This window comes from Bufo gargarizans, chromosome 1 (assembly GCF_014858855.1).
Source record: "Bufo gargarizans isolate SCDJY-AF-19 chromosome 1, ASM1485885v1, whole genome shotgun sequence".
Taxonomy (NCBI): Eukaryota; Metazoa; Chordata; class Amphibia; order Anura; family Bufonidae; genus Bufo; species Bufo gargarizans.
Genome location: NC_058080.1, coordinates 95572863 through 95595166, shown reverse-complemented (window position 1 = coordinate 95595166; position 22304 = coordinate 95572863). Strand labels below are relative to the sequence as shown.

Genomic DNA, 22304 nt, shown 5'->3' with positions numbered 1-22304 from the left:
AGGTCAGGAGAGTTGGCAGGCCAATTGAGCACAGTAATACCATGGTCAGTAAACCATTTACCAGTGGTTTTGGCACTGTGAGCAGGTGCCAGGTCGTGCTGAAAAATGAAATCTTCATCTCCATAAAGCTTTTCAGCAGATGGAAGCATGAAGTGCTCCAAAATCTCCTGATAGCTAGCTGCATTGACCCTGCCCTTGATAAAACACAGTGGACCAACACCAGCAGCTGACATGACACCCCAGACCATCACTGACTGTGGGCACTTGACACTGGACTTCAGGCATTTTGGCATTTCCCTCTCCCCAGTCTTCCTCCAGACTCTGGCACCTTGATTTCCGAATGACATGCAAAATCTGCTTTCATCCGAAAAAAGTACTTTGGACCACTGAGCAACAGTCCAGTGCTGCTTCTCTGTCGCCCAGGTCAGGCGCTTCTGCCGCTGTTTCTGGTTCAAAAGTGGCTTGACCTGGGGAATGCGGCACCTGTAGCCCATTTCCTGCACACGCCTGTACACGGTGGCTCTGGATGTTTCTACTCCAGACTCAGTCCACTGCTTCCGCAGGTCCCCCAAGGACTGGAATCGGTCCTTCTCCACAATCTTCCTCAGGGTCCGGTCACCTCTTCTCGTTGTGCAGCGTTTTCTGCCACACTTTTTCCTTCTCATAGACTTCCCACTGAGGTGCCTTGATACAGCACTCTGGGAACAGCCTATTCCTTCAGAAATTTCTTTCTGTGTCTTACCCTCTTGCTTGAGGGTGTCAATGATGGCCTTCTGGACAGCAGTCAGGTCGGCAGTCTTACCCATGATTGCGGTTTTGAGTAATGAACCAGGCTGGGAGTTTTTAAAAGCCTCAGGAATCTTTTGCAGGTGTTTAGAGTTAATTAGTTGATTCAGATGATTAGGTTAATAGCTCGTTTAGAGAACCTTTTCATGATATGCTAATTTTTGGAGATAGGAATTTTGGGTTTTCATGAGCTGTATGCCAAAATCATCAATATTAAAACAATAAAAGGCTTGAACTACTTCAGTTGGTGTGTAATGAATCTAAAATATATGAAAGTCTAATGTTTATCAGTACATTACAGAAAATAATGAACTTTATCACAATATGCTAATTTTTTTAGAAGGACCTTTTATTCTTCTATTGGGCTTAATATGCTTAATTAAACTATACCATTATCACCCCTCGCTGCCATTCCTTTACTTATGAAAAGTGTTTTTATCAATATGCAAATACCTTACTTTGTGCCCAAGACGCTGTCTCCTAGTTCCGCCCAGCTCATTAGTATTCACTGCACTGGGCGGCTTTTTTGTCTCCAGACGCAATGAAATCCCGCGCATGCCCAGTACTATCTTCCTGGCATCAGCCTCATCTCGTCGCTCCGTGCCTGCGCCGGATAAGGTCCCCGGCACCCTCCAGCTCTAGTAGAAGATAGTACTGGGCATACGCGGGATTTCACTGCGTCTGTGGGGAATTGATGATGTGAGTATTACCTTTATTGATTTACACCACAACCTTTTAAGCTTCTAAAAAGAACATAATATTGAATAGTTGTATAAATGTATCAATGTTTTTGAAGAACTGGTGTAGTGATCATAAGGGCAGTCAATGGGATGTCAGTCATCCCTTTGAAGGAACATGACAATGTGTAATGGATCCTGATGGATCTCATTGACTTCCGAGGGCTTATCTGGGCTTGAAACATGGACAAGTTTTTAAACAGACAACACATGGATGGTGCTAGCTGTCTTTCTCACACACCCTCTCACATGAAGAGTGAGTCTTGAGGAGAATTTGACCTTGATGGTGCATGTCCATGGTACGTGAAAAAAAATTGCCCATCTGAATGGGCACATTGAAGTTCATGATTACGGTAAGTGTTCAGTCTGCTTTTAGCTTTTAAACCAGAAGGAATAATATGGAGGATACACCATTCAGTTCTACATACATATACACTCACCTAAAGAATTATTAGGAACACCATACTAATACGGTGTTGGACCCCTTTTTGCCTTCAGAACTACCTTAATCCTACGTGGCATTGATTCAACAAGGTGCTGATAGCATTCTTTAGAAATGTTGGCCCATATTGATAGGATAGCATCTTGCAGTTGATGGAGATTTAAGGGATGCACATCCAGGGATGGAAGATCCTGTTCCACCACATCCCAAAGATGCTCTATTGGGTTGAGATCTGGTGACTGTGGGGCCATTTTAGTACAGTGAATACATTGTCATGTTCAAGAAACCAATTTGAAATGATTCAAACTTTGTGACATGGTGCATTATCCTGCTGGAAGTAGCCATCAGAGGATGGGTACATGGTGGTCATGAAGGGATGGACATGGTCAGAAACAATGCTCAGGTAGCCCGTGGCATTTAAACGATGGCTAATTGGCACTAAGGGGCCTAAAGTGTGCCCAGAAAACATCCCCCACACCATTACACCACCACCACCACCAGCCTACACAGTGGTAAAAAGGCATGATGGATACATGTTCTCATTCTATTTATGCCAAATTCGGACCCTACCATTTGAATGTCTCAACAGAAATCGAGACTCATCAGACCAGGCAACATTTTTCCAGTCTTCAACAGTCCAAATTTGGTGAGCTTGTGCAAATTGTAGCCTCTTTTTCCTATTTGTAGTGGAGATGAGTGGTACCCGGTGGGGTCTTCTGCTGTTGTAGCCCACCTTTCTTTCCCATTCTGGCATTCAGTTCAGTTCAGGAGATTGTCTTGACCAGGACCACAACCCTACATGCATTGAAGCAACTGCCATGTGATTGGTTGACTAGATAATCGAATTAATGAGAAATAGAACAGGTGTTCCTAATAATTCTTTAGGTGAGTGTAGTGTGCTATATACAGTAGATCCTTCTTCTCCTATCCATATTGTAGGCAGTGAGGGGTATGTACTGTAAATCTAATACAGGCTTGGGAGGCTAGATCTAATCTTGAAGAGATGATGCCGTAGATTCTTCCACAGCACATCCTTACTGACTCATCATCAATCATCTGAATATATAAAGTAGCCAGTGCAATAATGCATGTCTATGATGTTGTTGCTGATTAAACCTTTGCTACTGGAAAATTGTAATTTATCTGGTTTCCATTTTCTTGGCTTTCAAGTAAGCAGTAAATTAGACTTTTCGCCTTCTAGGGCTATTTTTGTTCAATTTCATCATGCATTAGGGCAATAGAAGATTTTTTTTTTGCTGATATGTGAAGCTGTTAAGCCTTAAAAGGTCTTTGACGTTATTTTGGAACCCAGTCTCCACTCTTCTCATTTCAAGATTTATAAAATTGCTGGCCTCATCTCAACATGGTCTTTTTATAACATCATTTATAAAATTTCACAGACTTCATTCCGGAGTTGTCTTAAGCAATCTGAATGCGTTCTTCATAAGCAAAGAAAAAAATGTAGATTACATAAAAGACCTATGAATAACCTCAACAAATATCTACAGAAGAATTATACAAGATTATCAGGACTGGCAATATTACATTAAAATTTCTGATCTGGTGGTATGTTTCAGTTATTAGATCTTTGCAGGATATAGTTATGATTTCCAGGTCATCAGAGACTGATCTGTTTAAGATCATCTTGAAGAAATCCTGCAGGGTGTGGATGAGATCTGCAGTAGATATGGATTCAGGAAGGCCTCGCAGCCTGATATTATTACTCCTGCTACGGTTTTCAGAATCTTCATGAAGCCGGTATAACTGGCTAATGTGTTGGTCTCTCTGAAGACCTTTGTCTTCCACTGTATCCAGGCGACAATTCAGCTTGGTGAGAGGAGACATCATCTACCCTCTCCTCGATGAGTTGCAAGTTGGTAGAGAGGGTATGGAGTTCCTGCTTATATGAAGTCTCCAGTCGCACTATGAACTTATCCATTTCTTGTCTAGTCGGCAATTGCCGTACATGAGCCCTCCAGTCCCAGGATGGGTCATCTGGCTCTAATTGTAGAGAGGACTGGGTTGGGGCTTGTGGAATCAGAGGCGCCGACACTTGTGTCACCGGCACAGGATCTAGTGCGGCCTGGCAAGATGGCGCATACCTCGTGTCTCCTCCGTTCACTGCATGGGCCGGGGGAGGCGGCGGTGAGCCTTTCTTCCGACCTGTGGTGGGCGACTGAGACTGATGCATGTTGAGGTGCAGGCTGTCTTCAGTGGGACTCGGGCTTAGTAAGGGTTTGAATGGAGGAGCTGAGATATTAAGTTTGCGCGCTGCTTGCAGGGGAGCAGCCGCGCAGGAGTCGCGGCCTGTTACCTTCTGCCCCTCCGGAGCAAAAAACTGCTGGATTCCCGTGCGTCTCACTTCTGTGGGAGTTCTGGGGGGACCGGCTGTCGAACCTCTTTTTTGTCCGGACCATCTGAGCCCAAGAGCCAGGCACCGGTGAGCTATGAACTCTTGCTAGAGCAATCTCGTGGCAGGAGCTCTCGGAGATGCGTGTTCACTCCGCCAGAGTCAGGACACACCCCCCTGGTCAGTTTTTTTTAGGGATTTTAATGGTAGAACGTTAATGATGGGCGAGGTGGTGGATAGTTTTGACTTTGAATTATTTACAGATGCGGCTGGAGGGGTGGGGTTTGGGGCTTATTGTCATGGCCAGTGGTGTGCAGCTCGTTGGCCGGAGTCTTGGGTTGAGCGGGGGTGGGTCAGGAATTTGTGTCTCCTTGAGCTTTTTCCCATAGTTCTTGCAATGGTGTTGTGGGGGGATAGATTTAGGAACAAGAAGGTGCGGTTTCATTGCGATAACATGGGGGTGGTACAGGCGATCAATGGTTTGACGGCTTCGTCTCCACCCGTGGTTCGCTTGTTGCAGCATCTTGTGTTGCTTTGTTTATCGGTTAATGCATGGGTGGTAGCAGTTCATGTGCCCAGGGCTTCTAACAACATTGCGGATGCTCTTTCTCGTTTGCAGTGGGAGCGATTTCGTCAGTTGGCTCCGGAGGCAGAAGCGGAAGGCCTGGAGTGCCCGGGGTTGCTGTGGGGACTACTGGAGGTACTGTAGTGGGGTTGTTGCGGGGGTCATTGAGCACGGGTTCCTGGGCTGCATATGGGAAGGCTTGGAGAGAATGGGAGCAGTGGTGTTCGGTTTTGGGGATGAGAGTAGATGAAGGGAAGATACCTTTATTGTTGTTCTTGGGGCATGGGAAGGAGCAAGGTTGGTTGGTGGCGCAGTTGAACAAGTGTGTGGCAGGCCTGGCATTTGGTTTCAAGCTACGGGGCATGGCTGACGTTACGAAGACCTTTTTGGTGAGGCAGGTATTGAAGGGTTGGAGGAGGGGTCAGCGGACGGATAATCGTAGAAGGCCAGTGTCGTTCTCTTTCCTGTTGAAGATTGGTAGACAGGTCGAGTTAGTTTGTAGTTCCGTGGGGGAGGTTAGCTTGTTTCAGTTGACTTTTTCCTTAGCCTTTTTTAGGGCTTTCCATTTGGGGGAATTGGGAGCGTCAGGGTTGCGGGGGGTCTGTGTGGGGAGGATGTGGATTTGCTCAGGGGTCAAGTCCTGGGAAAAAAAAGTGTGGGAACTCACCCAAGATTCACTGCAACCCCCCCCCCCCCTCCAAAAAATAAAAAAAGCACAGAAAATCTAGCATGCTGTAATTTGTGTAGCTGCGGACTAAAAAAAAAAAAAAAAAAAAAAAACACTTTTAGAAAAGTTTGTCCTGGGATTCGATCTCATGACCTCTACAAATCACAGGCAAGGCATATGCCCTCACAGCTATGAAAGCTGTCTAGCTAGTTACTAGAAAAAAAATATATAAGACTTCTACTGTAGGTAACTTTGCCCACTGTGTATGGATGTAGCAGAGCTGGGTGTGTTGGGGCAGCTGTCATGTGTATGGTTGTGCACTAGGTATCAGTAAACTAGGTATCAGTAGAAGTATCAGAAAAAAAAAAAAACACTTTTAGAAAAGTTTGTTCTAGGATTTGAACTCATGACCTCTACACATTAGAGGCAAGGCATTTACCCTCACAGCCATAAAAGCTGTCAAGGTAGTTGTTTAAAAAAAATAAAATAAGACTTCTACTTATACCTAGTGCACAACCATACACATGACAGCTGCCCCAACACACCCAGCTCTGCTACATCCATACACAGTGGGCAGCTGTCATGTGTATGGTTGTACACTAGGTATCAGTAGAAGTCTTATAAAAAAAAAAATAACACTTTTAGAAAAGTTTGTCCTGGGATTCAAACTCATGACCTCTACACATCAGAGGCAAGGCATTTACCCTCACAGCCAAAAAAACTATCTAGGTAGTTGCTTAAAAAAAAAAAAAATATGACTTCTACTTATACCTAGTGTACTGATACCTAGTGTACAACCATACACATGACAGCTGCCCCAACACACCCAGCTCTGCTACATCCATACACAGTGGGCAGCTGTCATGTGTATGGTTGTACACTAGGTATCAGTAAACTAGGTATCAGTAGAAGTCTTATAAAAAAAAAAAAAAACACTTTTACAAAAGTTTGTCCTGGGATTTGAACTCATGACCTCTACACATCAAGTGAGGCAGTCGCAGGCAGTAGCACCGCACAGACAGCTTCCTCTCAACTGAAGCTGCCCCTCCTCCCTTAGCCTGCCCTGCACAGTGCGCTCCGTCTCCATCTGATTCTGATTCAGCCGCGTTCTCCTGGCTTGAGGCTGAAAGGGAACGGCGTTCCTGCCATGAAAAAAGTGCAGGAACGCCGTTCCCATGCGTTCCCCCTCCACTCGACCCCTGGATTTGCTCCAGGAAAGGGTGGTGGTCCGGCTGCGGACGTCCAAAACGCATATGGAGGGTAAGGGGCGGTATATTACACTTTTTTCAGTGCCAGAGTGCTTGTTGTGTCCAGTGAGATGTTTGCGGGTGTATAGGGAAGAGGTGTTTTTTTATGGTGGCCCGCTGCTGAGGCGTTGTGATGGATCGTTTCTTTCCAGGTTTCAATTTGTGGCGGTGTTCAAAAAATGTCTAGTAGGGGTGGGGGTGGGCCCAGCAGATTTCACGGGTCACTCCTTCAGGATTGGGGCAGCAACTGAAGCGGCTAGGTTGGGGTTAAGTGACGTGGTTATTAAAAGTATAGGGCATTGGGAATCCATCAGGTTCCGGTCATATGTGCGTTTGGGTAGTTTGTAAGGGGAATGGTGGTGGCTTGAATAGTAATGTGTTTCTTTTGTTTGCGTTTTATTGCAGCCTCCAGTCCGGCGTTAGTTTGGATCATTGGACACTCGTTTGTTTTCTGGGGGGCGTTGAGGGCGGATGTTTGGGAAAACGGACGTCAATTGGGGTTTGGCAGAGATGTCGCGGTTGTGAAGTGGCTAGGATCCAGAGGTATGTTGTGGGGCAGTGTGCTGAGGGAGGTTCATCGTTTTGTTAGGTTAGACAGAGCTCCAGACATTTTAGTGCTCCATGTTGGGGGGCAATGACTTGGGGGTTAGACTGGTGAGGAAATTGATCAGGGATATCAAATTTGATCTCTTACGGCTTTGGTCATTGTTTCCTCAAATGGTGACTGTATGGTCAGATATTGTGCCTAGGAAAACTTGGCGAGAGGCGCGGTCTGTTGAAGGGGTGAACAGGGCTCGGATTAAGGTGAACAGGGCGATTGGACGGTTTGTGGCTAAGAGTGGGGCAGTGGCAGTTAGACATGTGGATCTTGAGTCGGGCCTTGGTGGGTTTTGGAGGGCGGATGGCGTTCACCTGAATGCGGTTGGGATTGATCTGTGGTCACTGGGACTACAGGGTGGAATCGAGAGGGCTTTGGAGATGTGGAGGAATGCGCAATCATGAGGTTTGAGTGGTCAAGTTGCACGTTGTTGGCGGGGGGAGGTCCTCAGAGCTGGTGGAATGGGTTGGTGCTTGAGAATGAGAGGGCCTCAATGGTGGGGCTGGACTCTCAGGATTGGGCACTCGGTTAATCGGTGAGGCATCCATCAGTTGGTGGCTCCGAGCTGGGTGTTTACGGCTGGAGGCAAGGTGGATTGTCCAGTTGGTGGTTGTTCTGGATGTATACATGTTGGGGCTTCTAGGACCTCCCTCGTCTGGGGTAATTCATTGTTAACTTATTTGTAATTTTAGTTTAATAATTAAACGGCTTCTATGGCCGATTTAAATCCGACTCAAGTCTCTGTGTATTATTGGTAAGGGGCAAGTTAAAAGGTAAAGGATGGAGGTATAACAGGGGAAGGATAGTTTGCTAGGGCCCAAAAAGGGTCACCAATAATTCGCTCAAGTTTAAAATCAGAAAATATTGAAGATGTTGGAAAAAGCCATCCTTTTTAGTGCAGCTGAAAAATAAAAATGTTGCTGCAAACAATGCCAAGAAAGTGTTGCACTTATGGTAAATGTGAGCCAATGAGTCATCTCCGAACAACACTTTCCTACTTCCACGTGGAAAAACATATCTCTGAACTACTGCTTACAGAAAGAGCAGCAGCTAAAGCAAGATAACTGCACCCACAATCTTGTACAGATAATACAATACAATACATTTTTAATTAGTACTTACTGTAGTTTACATTTTACATTCTCATTTTATGGAAGCTCCAAAAAGGTATTTTTAGCCAAGACATGGAAAATTGAGTAAAATCCAATTTGACTAGGTCAAAACAGGAACAATGTCCACTCATCTTAACACCTCTTATATCAAGCACCTGTCGCAATGAGTCTGTAACACAATGGATGCTTGATCTAGCACCTTATGGACCTCCGCCAAGCAAGATCCATAAGGTTGAGCAACAGTCAAGTCCAATCAGTTCTGGTTGTGGAGCTGATCAAATAAATTGTCTTTATTGTAGTTGGTCCTACATTTACCCCAGTCTGATACCAGCCATAGCAGGGCAATGGCTGAAACCTAAGGGCTTCTTCATATCTGCTTTGGAGGCACCATTCGGGGCCTCCATTGCAGATTCTTCCAAGAGAAGTGGACAGGATTTTGTCTCGCTAAGAAAATGGACGCCAGTACAGAAACCAAACGGACCCCATTACAGTCAATGGAGTGTGTTTGGCTCTGTTCGTTTAAGCTATGTGTCAGATCTGGCACTTCCATTATTTTAATTGTTCTGCTCCTCTAATGAAGCAGGACAATGGAAATAGCTAGCGCAAGTGTGAGCGTGACCTTTTAAAGCTTTTGCAATATGTGGCAAAAAAAAAACATCCAGAGAGACAAAGCCTTTAAATACCAGTTCCTGGAAGTTAATAGTTCATAGTAAATGATGAACGTATTGGAAATATTTCTCTTAAAGCCAGTGAATTCTTTCTTGAGTTTGTGAACATGTTCATATGCAGAGCACATGTCCCAATCTAGGATGACCTACCTGCTAACTGAGAACAACATGTGCTGCAGTTCTCCTAGGGAAAGAAATTTGGTTTCAATTCTACTTTGGAAGACTACTGATAAAAAAAAAAAAGAAATGAAGATTAGATGGACTGCGCGCTTCAGAGGAATTACTGCATCTGGAATTAATAATTGCTTGAAAATTAATATGGCGTGTCTCCACATAAAGGAAATTAGCCTTATAATAATATTTGTATTAGTCTTTTATAAAGTTTGGTGTGTTTATGGACTATACTATTATTACAAATGTAGAAATTCCCTTCAGAACAAAACAGGTTGTACATAATAAGTCAGCATAATAAACAATAGTTACATTTATCTGTCGCAGCGGGAGCTTGATTGCATTGACAGTACATTTTACATAAAGCTATGCACATCTGTAAGTAATTAAATGGTGTTATCAAGAAAAGATAAGGATTGGAGCAGGAGCGTACAGAGAAGAGAATCCTAGACCAAATACAACTGGACCCACTGCCTCTGATGGCTCAGACCCTATAATGGTCCAAAAAGGTCCAGAAGACAACCCCATTTGGAGCCAACTTTGAGCCAATTACTTTCCACTAGAGCAGGGATCGGCATGCACACTTGCTTGGCTCTTGTCAGAACTCCCATAGAAGTGAATGGAGCATGCTGGGAGTCACAAACAATCTATTAGACCATGATGATATAGGTATAAAATTACATGTGCCTATAGAATCTTTTCACCAAGACACAGTACTAACAACTCTATCGCACTATGCACACAGTCTTTATTTTCATGTCAGGGTGGTACACAATTCCACACAGGTAAATTTTTTGTAGGCATATCAAATTCTTACAGACAAAACGATTTCAAAAGGAAAAAACTTTAAACCCCTATTATAAGTGAGTGGAGTCCATTGGTCACCTTAGGATGAATTGTATGCCTGAACCAACACAGTATCAAGGCTAATGCTTAAAGGGGTTCTCCCGAAATACTCAGTTGTTACCAAGTGCCCACAACCTGCCTCTATAAATAGAAGATTCATACTTATCTACTCTCTGACACTCCGTTCCTCCATGCTGTCTTCACTGGGTCGACATTCTTGTTCCATGACTTGCTTTCTTCTGGAGCTGCATGGGCATCTTCACATGCTCCACTGAAGCCAATGACGTGGCCACAAGCAGCATATCACCACTAAAGCCAGTCATAGGCTGCAGTGGAGAATGTGACCATGCCCATGCAGCTCTGGAAGCATACAACCCAGGGACAGGAATGTGGACCCAACAGATGATGGAGTTGTGCGGAGCAGGTGAGTATGAAACTTCTACTTACAGCGATGAAATTGATGGCCAATCCATATCATATGTATGACTAGTATGGCCAGGGGGAGAAATTGTGTTCCCATATTTTTTTCAAAAACATTCAGCAAACGTCAATATGTTCTTGCACTCGATTATGATATGATTGACGTGGATAGCTCACCACCTTTTCAGAATGAAAAAGGTGCTCTAGTCTTGACTGATCACCAATCAGTAAGAGGTAAAATTGAAGAAACAAAATATAAGACTGGCACTCAATATGTGGATCATATAAGTGGTAATTTTAATACATTGTACACAATAATAATAAAATCAGCACATAGTGATGACTATGAAAACTGAGTGGTAATTGGGGGATATAAAATGCAACACAATATCACACAATCTAAAATATCAATAAAAATCGCATGAATGGTGTTCTTGCACTCATTTGAGATAAATATACCTTAATAATATTTGCCCTGTTTGTCAACAAGGTCATTTTTTACATTTTTAATTTCCAAAATATATCTAGGGCTACATTCACACGTCAGTATTTTTCTATATCCCGAATTTCGGTCCGTTTTTTGCGGATCCGTTGTTCCTGAAAATGTTTCTGTATGTCATCCGTTTTTTTTGCGGATCCGCAAAAAACTGAAACATGTATAAATTTCACAAAGCAAATAAAGTTGTTTGGATTTCTTTGAATTTTTTTTTAAAAAAAAAGTGAATAAGTGATTTCTGTGGGCAGGATTTAATTTCCAGGAACGGATTCCGCATAAAACGGATGACATACGTAATGACATACGAATGTCATCCGTTTTTTGCTGAACCATTGACTTTGTATTGTACCAGGATCCGATTTTTGCGGAAAAGAATAGGACAAGTTTTATATTTAATCGGACATGCGGAACGGAACAACGGAAACGGACAGCACACATTGTGTTGTCCGATTTTTTCCAGGACCCATTGAAAATGAATGGGTCCAGATCTGGTCCAGATCTGTTCCGCAAAAAACGGAACAGATCAGGAAAGAAAAAACTGACCTGCGAATGGACCCTTAAACTAACAGTTCAACAATAATTTCTCTCTTCTCATTGTTGTATTTATTGCATCTAGACTATTATGTATATAGATTTAAAGGGAGATGTAGATATGTGACTTTTTATCCTTTTCCAACTTTTGTATATTTGGTGCTTAGTATTATTAACCACTGTATTTGTCCCGTGAAAGTAATTGGATAATGTGTTGAGCATAATTACTTAATGCGTGTTTGCACACAGTGCCTAGGGGAGTGCCAGCTATAACTATGGCCTTGATGTTATCCTTGTGAATAAAAAAAATAATAATAATCCACTTTAATCTACAGTACTTCTAATTCCAAAGTTGTGGTCATGAAATGAAATAATGTCATCTTAAAAAATCCTAATATTCCAAGGAAAAATCTGTTTCATACATATTCCACTAAGCAGTAACAAATATAAAAAAAAAAATTCTCGCCCATTTCTCACCATTTTCTTGGGAGTAACATCCCTAGCAATCTAAAGTACCACATGGAGCAACACACAAAATCCAACTGTTGTAGTAATGGTAGATTAGATTACAGAATTGGAAGTTCTTTCCAAGAATTTGGATGATGGTTGACCCAAAACATTCTTGCTTGTGATTCATTTTTGCATTTGCAATGTTCGCAGCACATAGCCTTTGATCTGTGAAAACTCAAAGCCGTCAGAGAACATGAAGCTTTAGCGTACACTGGTGTAATAAGCACTCAGCCCTCATAACGATGAAAACGCCTCATTTGAAATAATATTACATTGTTTGGCTATGACCTAAAGTTAGCTGGCTGATGTTTATATGACTTTATTAATACATCGTGTTGATGAAAACCATCACCATTAATAAGATGTGTTAATGAAAACCACAAGGCAGATAGAGCAAAAAGCAATTTAACTTTTAAACCATTTTGAATTCATTTATCAAAGATCGAGGGGATCTACATAAAGGGTTTTCTCTACACTCCAATTACCACCTCCTCATAGGATGTTCCAGGTAAGAATCATAGGGGTGATGTCCCAACTTCACTGGTGCTTTAATTAATTATTATTTTTATCAGGTAGTTATTTACAACTAAAAAGTGAATTTCCATCTTATCCCGACAGCTGAATACAAGGACACAATTACATACAACACAACCACATGCTCAACTGTAGCCACCAAGATCTCAATACAGGAAAAAACTAAGTCATAATTTCTAACTCTTCATGTGCTTAGTATACCCAGTGGCCCACTATCTAATGGATATGGGGATGTCCTACCTACTTCCAACAGCAGATGTTGAAGAGACGAAGGAACGATGTGTGGATTTTAACAAACCCAATCATATGTACCTATTGAAAATTGCCTTGAAATCATATGCAGCATCCACTGCTTAAATTGTTTTGTGCAAATCTTGTATGTATGCTGTGGAAGGATTTAACGGGCCGTAGATAGTGTTGCTCGGAGAGGCTGTTCCACTCTCCCAATAGGGAAGAGTAAGGGAGTATAGTATGAGACAGCGAAGTGAGCAGAAACAGAGAACAGCTCTGGAGAAAGAATCGGCTAGAGAGATGCTACCGATGTGAAGAGAAAGCTTTAAAACCAGCTTCTGAGAGAAAAAGAGCCAAAATGATATTATGGAGCATACCAGTGATGAGAGGAGGTGCGTATGAAACAAACTGTGGAGATAACTTGTCTAAGAGACTTGTTGACTCTGCAGCTAACTTGTCTAGGAAATGAAACGTTTCGGGAGCCATGACGTTCTTTGGGGACAGACTGTTTATCTTCTAAGGTCAACATCCTGCAGAAAACATTGTGGATCCGTTTGTGAGTAAAGAACGTGGTGACAGAAAGTGATATAGAGCAGAAAGCTGCAAAAGAGGTACTGCATCCCTAATTCTGGATGCTAAAGTTAGATAGCAAAGTGCAGTGTGAGGAGACTGCTTCAGAGAAAGACCTTGGCCGGTTAACTACTTTTGCTGTTGTGAGAACTATAAGATCTGTGAAATTGCAAAACTGTGGAAGATCTGCCTGTCCATGCAAATTCTGAACTGTGAAAACTGCTGTGTGTACTGTATTGAAACTTCAAACTACCAGCAAAGAACTGTTCAACTGTTAAGTGTTTATTATCATTGTCTAACACTTCAGGGAACCCTGCCTTGCACCTCAGAATTCATCACCATGAAGTGCACCACACCTAACTCCAGGCAGGAGAACCCCAGAACCAGGGTGTGCCCCAAAGGGAAGGAAAGGTATGCCCTTCCCATTACTGCATGGCCCAGGGGAGCATCAGAGTGAGTAATTTCCACCTCCATAATTGCTACAACCATTCCTATCCTCTCCCCTCTCCTGGGCACGCTTCACATATGCATGTTTGACCAAGCTGACTGTACAGGGGAGAGATGGGAGGAAGAGCTATTGACCAACTGAGCGTCCATCAAAAGCTGGCTAGGGGTTTTGGCCATGTTTAGTGCTAAATAGAAACATCTCTTTTACAATGTATTTCTTCACTCAATAACTTATCTGCAGTATGAATAATGCATTCTTTACACTCATACTAAGCCAGAGCAAGTTCCAATTCAGACACATCTCCACAGGTTTTTGGATTTTGTGGAGGGTCGAGAGAACACTAAAAGGCCATATAATGAGCAGGAGGAGTGTTGGAGTGGCTGTCATGTCCACTAGATTATATTGAATTGGGAATCTGGACCTCCATGGTCACAGATCTACCTGTAGAAAGCCAGCTCTGTATATGGGGTTAACTACTACGGCTGACTATCAGAGGCTAGGGTTTTATTTTCATGGGTTGGGTTCCAGGCACCTGCAGCCCCTACTTCTTTCACTGCTATCACATTAACAGTATGTTGCCTTAGTAAATTGTTATTATAATTACGTCATTTATTTGCATTGGGCTGACATAGCGAAGAACTCATTGTAGAAACAGCTTTACTTCCTTGTCTAATCATCAACATACGGTATTTAATATTTCATCTGTAAGAATTTTTAGTGTGTAACAAGTTCTGTTGGCCAGCAATTCTCTTGGGAAAGGCTGATATATGCCAGGGATCTATGGTAACCAATATTATAATATACTGTATTATTTTTGAATATTATTACCCATTGCTTATATATCCCCAGCGTCTTCTACAGTATTGTACAGAGATTGGTATTATTAACATCAGTCATGTCCCCGGAGCTGTCCTTCCTATTCATTATTTGTATGATTATCAGGACCATCCTTATATTTTCACCGTGCCTGGGAGAGGTGGGGAGGATGGGAGTCATTGTACTCCTAGTGGCAGCTGTGGTTCAGTTGCTCCCTGGGCCATGCAGCCATGAGTAAAAGAATATACTTAATCACCAGTCCTCAAAAATGCTGCAGGTCTGTGGAGTGTTGTGGGGTAGGTTACACTTTCAAGGAATGTACATAAAAAGTCCGGACCGCGCGTATCATAAATATAAGGTATAAAACAGTTTTTTTTTTCTTCTTCCTCCCTTCAAAAAGTTACTAAGGTCTGCAAATTTCCTACTAATAAAAATATCCATTAGTAGGAGATCTGCAGACCTTGGTAACTTTTTGAAGGGAGGAAGAAGAAAAAAAACTGTTTTATACCTTATATTTATGATCCATGCAGTGATGAGATGGGCGCACCTTTTTTCTCTTTGGGGCTCTCCCTGACTTTGGGGCTCCTGTCTGGTGTTAGGTGGGGTGCCATTCGTGTAGATTTTAGATGCAAGACAGGTCTTAGTGTGTGAAATGAAAAGGCTGACTTTAGTGCAACAAGATCACTGTACTTTACTGCAGCAGTTAGATGTGTAATGACCCAGAGTGGCATTACCAGCTCTTTTGTACCCCCACTATCTTTATTGGTGAATCCTGTGTTATTATATATATTTATTGCTATGTCCTACATAGTGTGCAAATGTATTTCCTTGCAAATCACTGTTTTACATGTAATGTGCCTGGTTCACCAGCAGATGGCGGCAATCTGGACAGAGCTAGTTTCTCTGGGATGGAACCTTCTATTCCATTCCAGCCCTCTCTAGAGAGGGAATTAGTCAGTCTAGTCTACCCTGCTCAGGGAGAGGTTGTGTGTCGGCCTGCAGGCCCTGCCTGCAAAAGTCTATATGGTTGCTTGTCCCCTCCTGTTAAGTGAGCTTGAAGCCAGGAAGAAAGTTCGTAGGATTAAAGTAAAAGACAGACTACAGACAGCTAAGTTCCAGCAGAAGAGGAAAAGTTCCTGCCCAAACCTAGAGACAACCTAGCAAGTGAGCCAGAGAGCTGGGTTATTAACCCCAAACTTCCCTATGCACAGCCTTTAAGATGCACAGCACACAAATACAGTGGCATACAACCCTTGCAGTGGGCGTTTTTGCAGTACCATCTGTTAATGTCCCCTTACCAGATTCAGTAACAGCCTAGTGCACATATAACCATAACAATTAGTGCCTAACTATAAGTACCATACAGTATGGTGCCTACTTAATATGGTGCAACACGATAGCTGACTAATATATTTTGCGCCCACCAACTTACACTGCAAAAACAGTCTACTGTACAGATGCTAAGTAGCAGTGTCACACAATGTCTTAGTAAATCCCACAATAAAGTCTCAAATTATACCAGAATACAGTGACCAAGTAACATTCCAATACATAGAAGAATCTATCACATCCAGCATAGGAGCAGCTGATGCGCTTTGTGTGACTGCACATGTCAGGTTCACACAGTGATTGGTATTTTGTACTTGAGTATTGGTGGCAACAGATGTGACATTTAAGTGTGTTTCTGGGACTAAAATATTGATGAGCTATGTGAGGATAAGTCATCAGTATCAGATCGGTAGAGGACCTCTTCCTTATAATGTGACGTCAGGTCCATCTGATCTTTGTGCACATCAGTACGATTCGTGTCAGTCTGCAATACCAAGCACAACCATTATGTGGCACTGTGCTTGGTGTACTAACAAAGGCTGCAACACTCATCCAAGTGCTGCAGCCCCTCAAAAAAAAGGTTGATCATCAGGGGTGATGGGAGTTGGACCCACACTTATCATCTATTGATGAGGATAGGTCATGAAAGTCCTGGAAAACCCTTTGACATTTCGGATTTACCACAGCTGAGATCCCTTTGTGCTTATTCACTTCAGTGAGTGGCAGACAATATAAGAGTACAGGGAACTAATAATATAAACTGTGGTAAAGAGGTCAGGCTTAAAGCGGCTTTCCAGATATTGATGGTGGAAAGTCCAACACCCGACAACCGATCAGCGGTTTGCATCAGCTACCAGCAGCAAAAGCATAAAAGTAGACTGAGTTGCAAACAGAAGACTCTGTCCATTGTATAGTGTGCCAGGGTACTGCAGGATAGGTCATCAATATCTAAAAGGTGGAAATCCCTTTAAAAAGGTTTACTGGGATTTTCATATTGGTGGCCTATCCTCAGGACCATGTGATAAACCTAGGCGCAGCTCAGTTCCATTCAAGTGAATGGGGCTACGCTGCAATTCCAAGCACAGCTGCTATCCAATGGATGGATGATGGTGGCACTCACTGATGGTCCATCAGCTTCCTCAAACTGATCTGCAGGGGTGCTGGGAGTTGGACCTCCGCCTATCTCATATTGATAACCTATTCTGAGGACAGGCCATCAATATGAAATTCCTGGAAAATCCCTTTAACATTTAGTTTGAAAACTTTCCTTCTTTTTTTCAATGTAAACTTACAGTAAATGTTGCTGAAAATCGAGTACATTTTTAGGGCAATGAGATAGAATAAACTGATTAATAAAATCCAGTAACTGTCTCCGTAGTGCTGCCCTACCCTGCGCTGACGAGCTTCAACCAACTGAAACAGATCTGGCAAATGATAGGTGCTTCTTAGCAGAGACAGGGATTTCTGACACATTGCTTTTATAACATTTTATTCTGCTAGAACTCCAACTGGTGACATAAGTGGTGAGTTCACAGTCACGTTCCCAAGTGAGCTCGCTAAGCCGTTTCTCCGGTATATTTGACATAGTTATACCAGTAAGTAAAAATGATTACTTGCAAGTGACATGCTTGGATCTCTGCAGATGTGTGGAACATAACTGTAGTCACCCAGCTGTTCAGTCGTAAGCTCTGCTTACATGGAGATCACTGCGGTTTCCTCCCATTTCCATAGTCTCTGATGGTGGTTTAGATGCTGGGATATTCTTCCCAAACAAAGAGCAAGATAGAGACCGGACAGACCATTGATATGCCAATAAGAAAATAAATTATTACTAACTATGACGCTTTCAAGCGCCAACATATTCCACAGCACAGAGATTGTCATCATGCACATGTCCCCTATAGGACGATCCAATAAAGGATCCATTCGTTCTATAACTGCATGACCCATGAGGATAGAACGTGATGCTTAGAGACAGGGGTGCACCACCAATGAGCCAGGTGAGGCGATCGCCTCAGGCAGCACCAAGTAGAGGCAAGTGAGGGGAAACAAAGGGCCATGGGCTGAAGGGAAGGGGTTAGGTAAAAAAATTGGCATTGGAGAGGGATGGGCGCAATTTCCGTTTTCTCCTCAGGCAGTAGAAAGGCTAGGTGCACCACTGCTTAGAGATTGCAATTCTTTACACACTCACAAAGTTACACTGGGAAATTCATTTTCGTCAGATTTTCCCTTAAAAACTTGCTCTGGCAGTGATCTTGTGCTGTTTATTCATGGCTCTGTTTATTCCCCATGTTACATGGAAACCTTGAACTGTCATATAATACATAAATTCTCGTTAGTTTGTTGGAAACATAAAGGATTACAAATATGATAACAATGAGTAACTCTTTCCGAAATTCACTGCAAATAAACATGATAGAAAAATCTACGGATTTGCATCACAGAGCAAAGACAATGGTGTTTATTAGAAATTAGTGATTAAATTTGTCCCATGAAGCGGGGTTGTGAACCTGTGATGGGGTATCCCAGAAGCTGAGGATGTTCTCCTTGCTGCTTGATTGACAAGGCCAGACATCTTGGCCAGCCATGACAATCTTGCACCTGCACACCTGCTCAGAGACTCTATCTATTTATTATCTATTTGATATCTATTTAATATCTATCTGTGTATCATCTATCTAATATCTTTCTCACATCTAATATATTACTTACCTATCTAATATCTGCTGTACCCCAATGCAGGGGTATCTGCAAATAGTTTGTTATTTAATGTTATGTAATGTTATGTCATGTATTGTTATGTAGTATACACCCAACATAGCAAAGTATGGTTGACACAGCCAGGGTTAACCATCCTGGCTCAGCCCTTGTAGGAGATTAACGATGGGCTGGCCCCACCCCTAACTTGTAGTTCTAAGTGAGAGTTGTTAGAGGAAGGAAGCTTTGCCTTATGCTCGTTCTTCTTAGGCCTCAGGTTCCAGAGGCTAACTGATCTCTGTGTGAATTACTGCAAGAACTACTGAAAGGGAAGTAGAGAGGAGAGCGCAAGAGATCCAGCATGGGAGTCAGCAAGATAATCTGCTACTACAGCTATTCAGGCACTACATGAAAGATGTTCGATCCCAATAATTCCCTCAATTCTTAGCCCATGTAAAAGGGCCCTTACAGTGGTTTGGGACAATCATAACTTTTCAAACCCCCAGACGAATTTGCTATAGATGTTCACCACTGAACAATGTGACTCTATTGGGACAATTATCTGCCCCAAAAATGTGCATAGGTGTATAATTTGGGGGTATTTTTTCAGAAGACAAGGTGGTTTATGACTATGATGAATACAATGGGACCATCTAGGAACAAAATATGAGGTGGGACTTCACGTATGGTAAGTACATAAGATAGGGACTCATATTGAGGCTCTCACAGACTTAAATAGAGACTAAAGGCGCTCATACACAGGCTATTGTCTGTCGAATTCAACAACAATTTGGCGGGACTGGCTGACAATGTAATGTCTATGGGAAGCTTCTAATTCTCCCATGACAGATTATGTCGAGGCAAGGATTGGGGTCTTTGAATTTTTACATCCAATCCTTTTGTTCTTCCAGGAGGTAAACTGCTCCCAGAGGTGTCTACCAGTGGCTTTCTCAACTCTCCCCATTGAAAGCACATACAGTGCCAAACGCGCACAGCAGAACCAGTCTATCATGTGTATGGAGCAATCAGGAGAAATAGCTGTCTCCTGAACAAGCATTTGGCCAACGACTATTTGGGCACCTTTACTTCCAGCTGAGATTACAGATGCTGGTGGACAACTGATTGTCAGACTGCCAGTCACATGATGTTCAACTGGATTGACACAGCCCTGTATAGAAACAAGGGTGTACCTCCTAAATATATTATTCAACAAAAGAGAACTGGTACCATGAAATACCTAATAAAATAAATCTTTATTTGACATAAAAAATGTAAATTAAATGGACAAAAATACATATACATAGAGACCACACAGGGTGTTTTCACAGGGCAGTCCACAATGAGTGTTAAATTCTCAATTGACAGATCTTATTGTATTTTACATTTACCGTGTGAGACACTGCATATAATACATCATTAAATCTGCATATAATATATAAGCTATTTTCAATCTTCAATGCAGATGCCTCTCACCTTAAATGTAACTAGCAGCTGAAACCAGGGTATCAGTATATCTATGTTAGGAGGACGGTGCCATATATAGTCTACAACATGTTGCATACAATCTATTAATCTGTGCACCAAAAACTACTTTAAAGTCCTCTCTTACCCCAATGTCCAGCGACTCCGATGCGGACTGTTCCTGCCAAACAATCCTCGACGCACGTTTCGCTTATTGCTTCTTCAGGAAGATATCCTCCTGAAGAAGCAATAAGCGAAACGTGCGTCGAGGATTGTTTGGCAGGAACAGTCCGCATCGGAGTCGCTGGCACCGTCCTCCTAACATAGATATACTGATACCCTGGTTTCAGCTGCTAGTTACATTTAAGGTGAGAGGCATCTGCATTGAAGATTGAAAATAGCTTATATATTATATGCAGATTTAATGATGTATTATATGCAGTGTCTCACACGGTAAATGTAAAATACAATAAGATCTGTCAATTGAGAATTTAACACTCATTGTGGACTGCCCTGTGAAAACACCCTGTGTGGTCTCTATGTATATGTATTTTTGTCCATTTAATTTACATTTTTTATGTCAAATAAAGATTTATTTTATTAGGTATGCCATGCCAGTCACATGATGCAACATCGGCTGGTAACAGAGTCGGTTCTACTGCAATAAAGCAGCAGTTAATGTGGTTCACTGCAACTTCCTATCTCTCATGTAGTTTACAAATTGGGCCACCTAAAAAAAGTGCATCTTAAAAAGGCACCTGTCAGCAGATTTGTACCTATGACACTGGCTGACCTGTTGCATATGCACTTGGCAGCAGAAGGCATCTGTGTTGGTCCCATGTTCATATTTATATTGTATAAGTAGCTACCTTTCAAATGTTTAGGAAAAATCAAGATATACATCATCGAAGGACTCCCGGTGCATATGATTAAGAAGGCATTTCTTACTGTATGTATATTTGTCCTCCTAGTAACAGTTGTCAGTTTTATGGTGGTAAAACATAGTTTGGATACGAGGGTTGTGTATGCAGTAGAGCTGTTGTACAATACTTCTAGGCAATAATACCTCTGCACTTACTGCATCCGGTGGATCATGCCATGATTTTACCTTTCTATGCCACAGCTATGGAAGCCCCATATAACAGCAATGTGTGCATGAGACTTTACAAACCCACAACTATAGCAACCTAATTTATCGATAGTCACTTCACTTCAGATCAGTCTTCAAATAGCTTTTCCTTAAAGATGAAGCAATAGAAAGAGTTCGAGGCATACTGCGCCTTGTTTCCCAGTATATAACTGCGTCAAGTTCATTATCATACATAATATGCTGTGCATAGTTAATAAGGTAACATCAAGATCACTGTCGAGATGTAGCATAGCCAAGTTTAATATTTTACTCCTAGGAACTGCATCAATTGCATTGTCATGACCTTCTACGTTCTTGCAGTAAGGTTGTCAAACTCAGCTGTGTTACATCTGTAAATGCATGTACAGTGTTCAGGATAACCATATAGTTATCTTACCTTATCTTGGAATATTATCTTCCACCATCTCAGGAAAGATCTTGCAGCCCAACTTTCCCATAGGTTTCCACAGAAGTTCTTCAGTTCTGTAAACCCTATGAAACCATCCAGCATAAAGTGACACTGCAGCAGCAGATCTGTTCCCCGATGAAGAACTAGCCTGCAAGTTGTAGATGATCCAGTTCTGCTCTCAGCCCCACTTCTTTAAACTAGCACTTGCCAAGATTTCTAATTTTAAGCGACTGCAATAAGTCTCTGAGCAGACTGCTTCCTTAGGAGCAAAGGAGTTAGAGGGTCTCTCCCCTTCCATCTGCTGAGTGGATGTGTCTTACTGTCTTACTTTAGAGTTAATATTTAGCAGAAGTGGTCTGTAGCCTGCTATCCCATCCGACTAAGGTCAGTAAGTCATACAAGCAGCTGGGAGGAATTACAAATATGACCAGCATTATGTCTTAATTTATGTTCCTTCACTGCGGATACTTAGATGTTAGAATTGCTAATACAGTGATTGTATAACATTTCTATTTTTGAAAGATTCTTACTCCT

The 22304-nt window shown here is 42.3% G+C and overlaps 1 protein-coding gene across 1 annotated transcript in view; it reads right to left on the bottom strand.

Annotated features, from left to right (window-relative positions):
* The window catches only part of C1QTNF7 (C1q and TNF related 7), a 120491-nt gene extending 98433 nt beyond the window's left edge, over nucleotides 1-22058 (bottom strand). Inside the window, exon 1 of the mRNA XM_044285503.1 lies at nucleotides 21759-22058. The gene's annotated coding sequence lies outside the window, so the exon portion shown is untranslated. The remainder of the gene's footprint in view (nucleotides 1-21758) is intronic.
* Nucleotides 22059-22304: the final 246 nt, after the last annotated feature.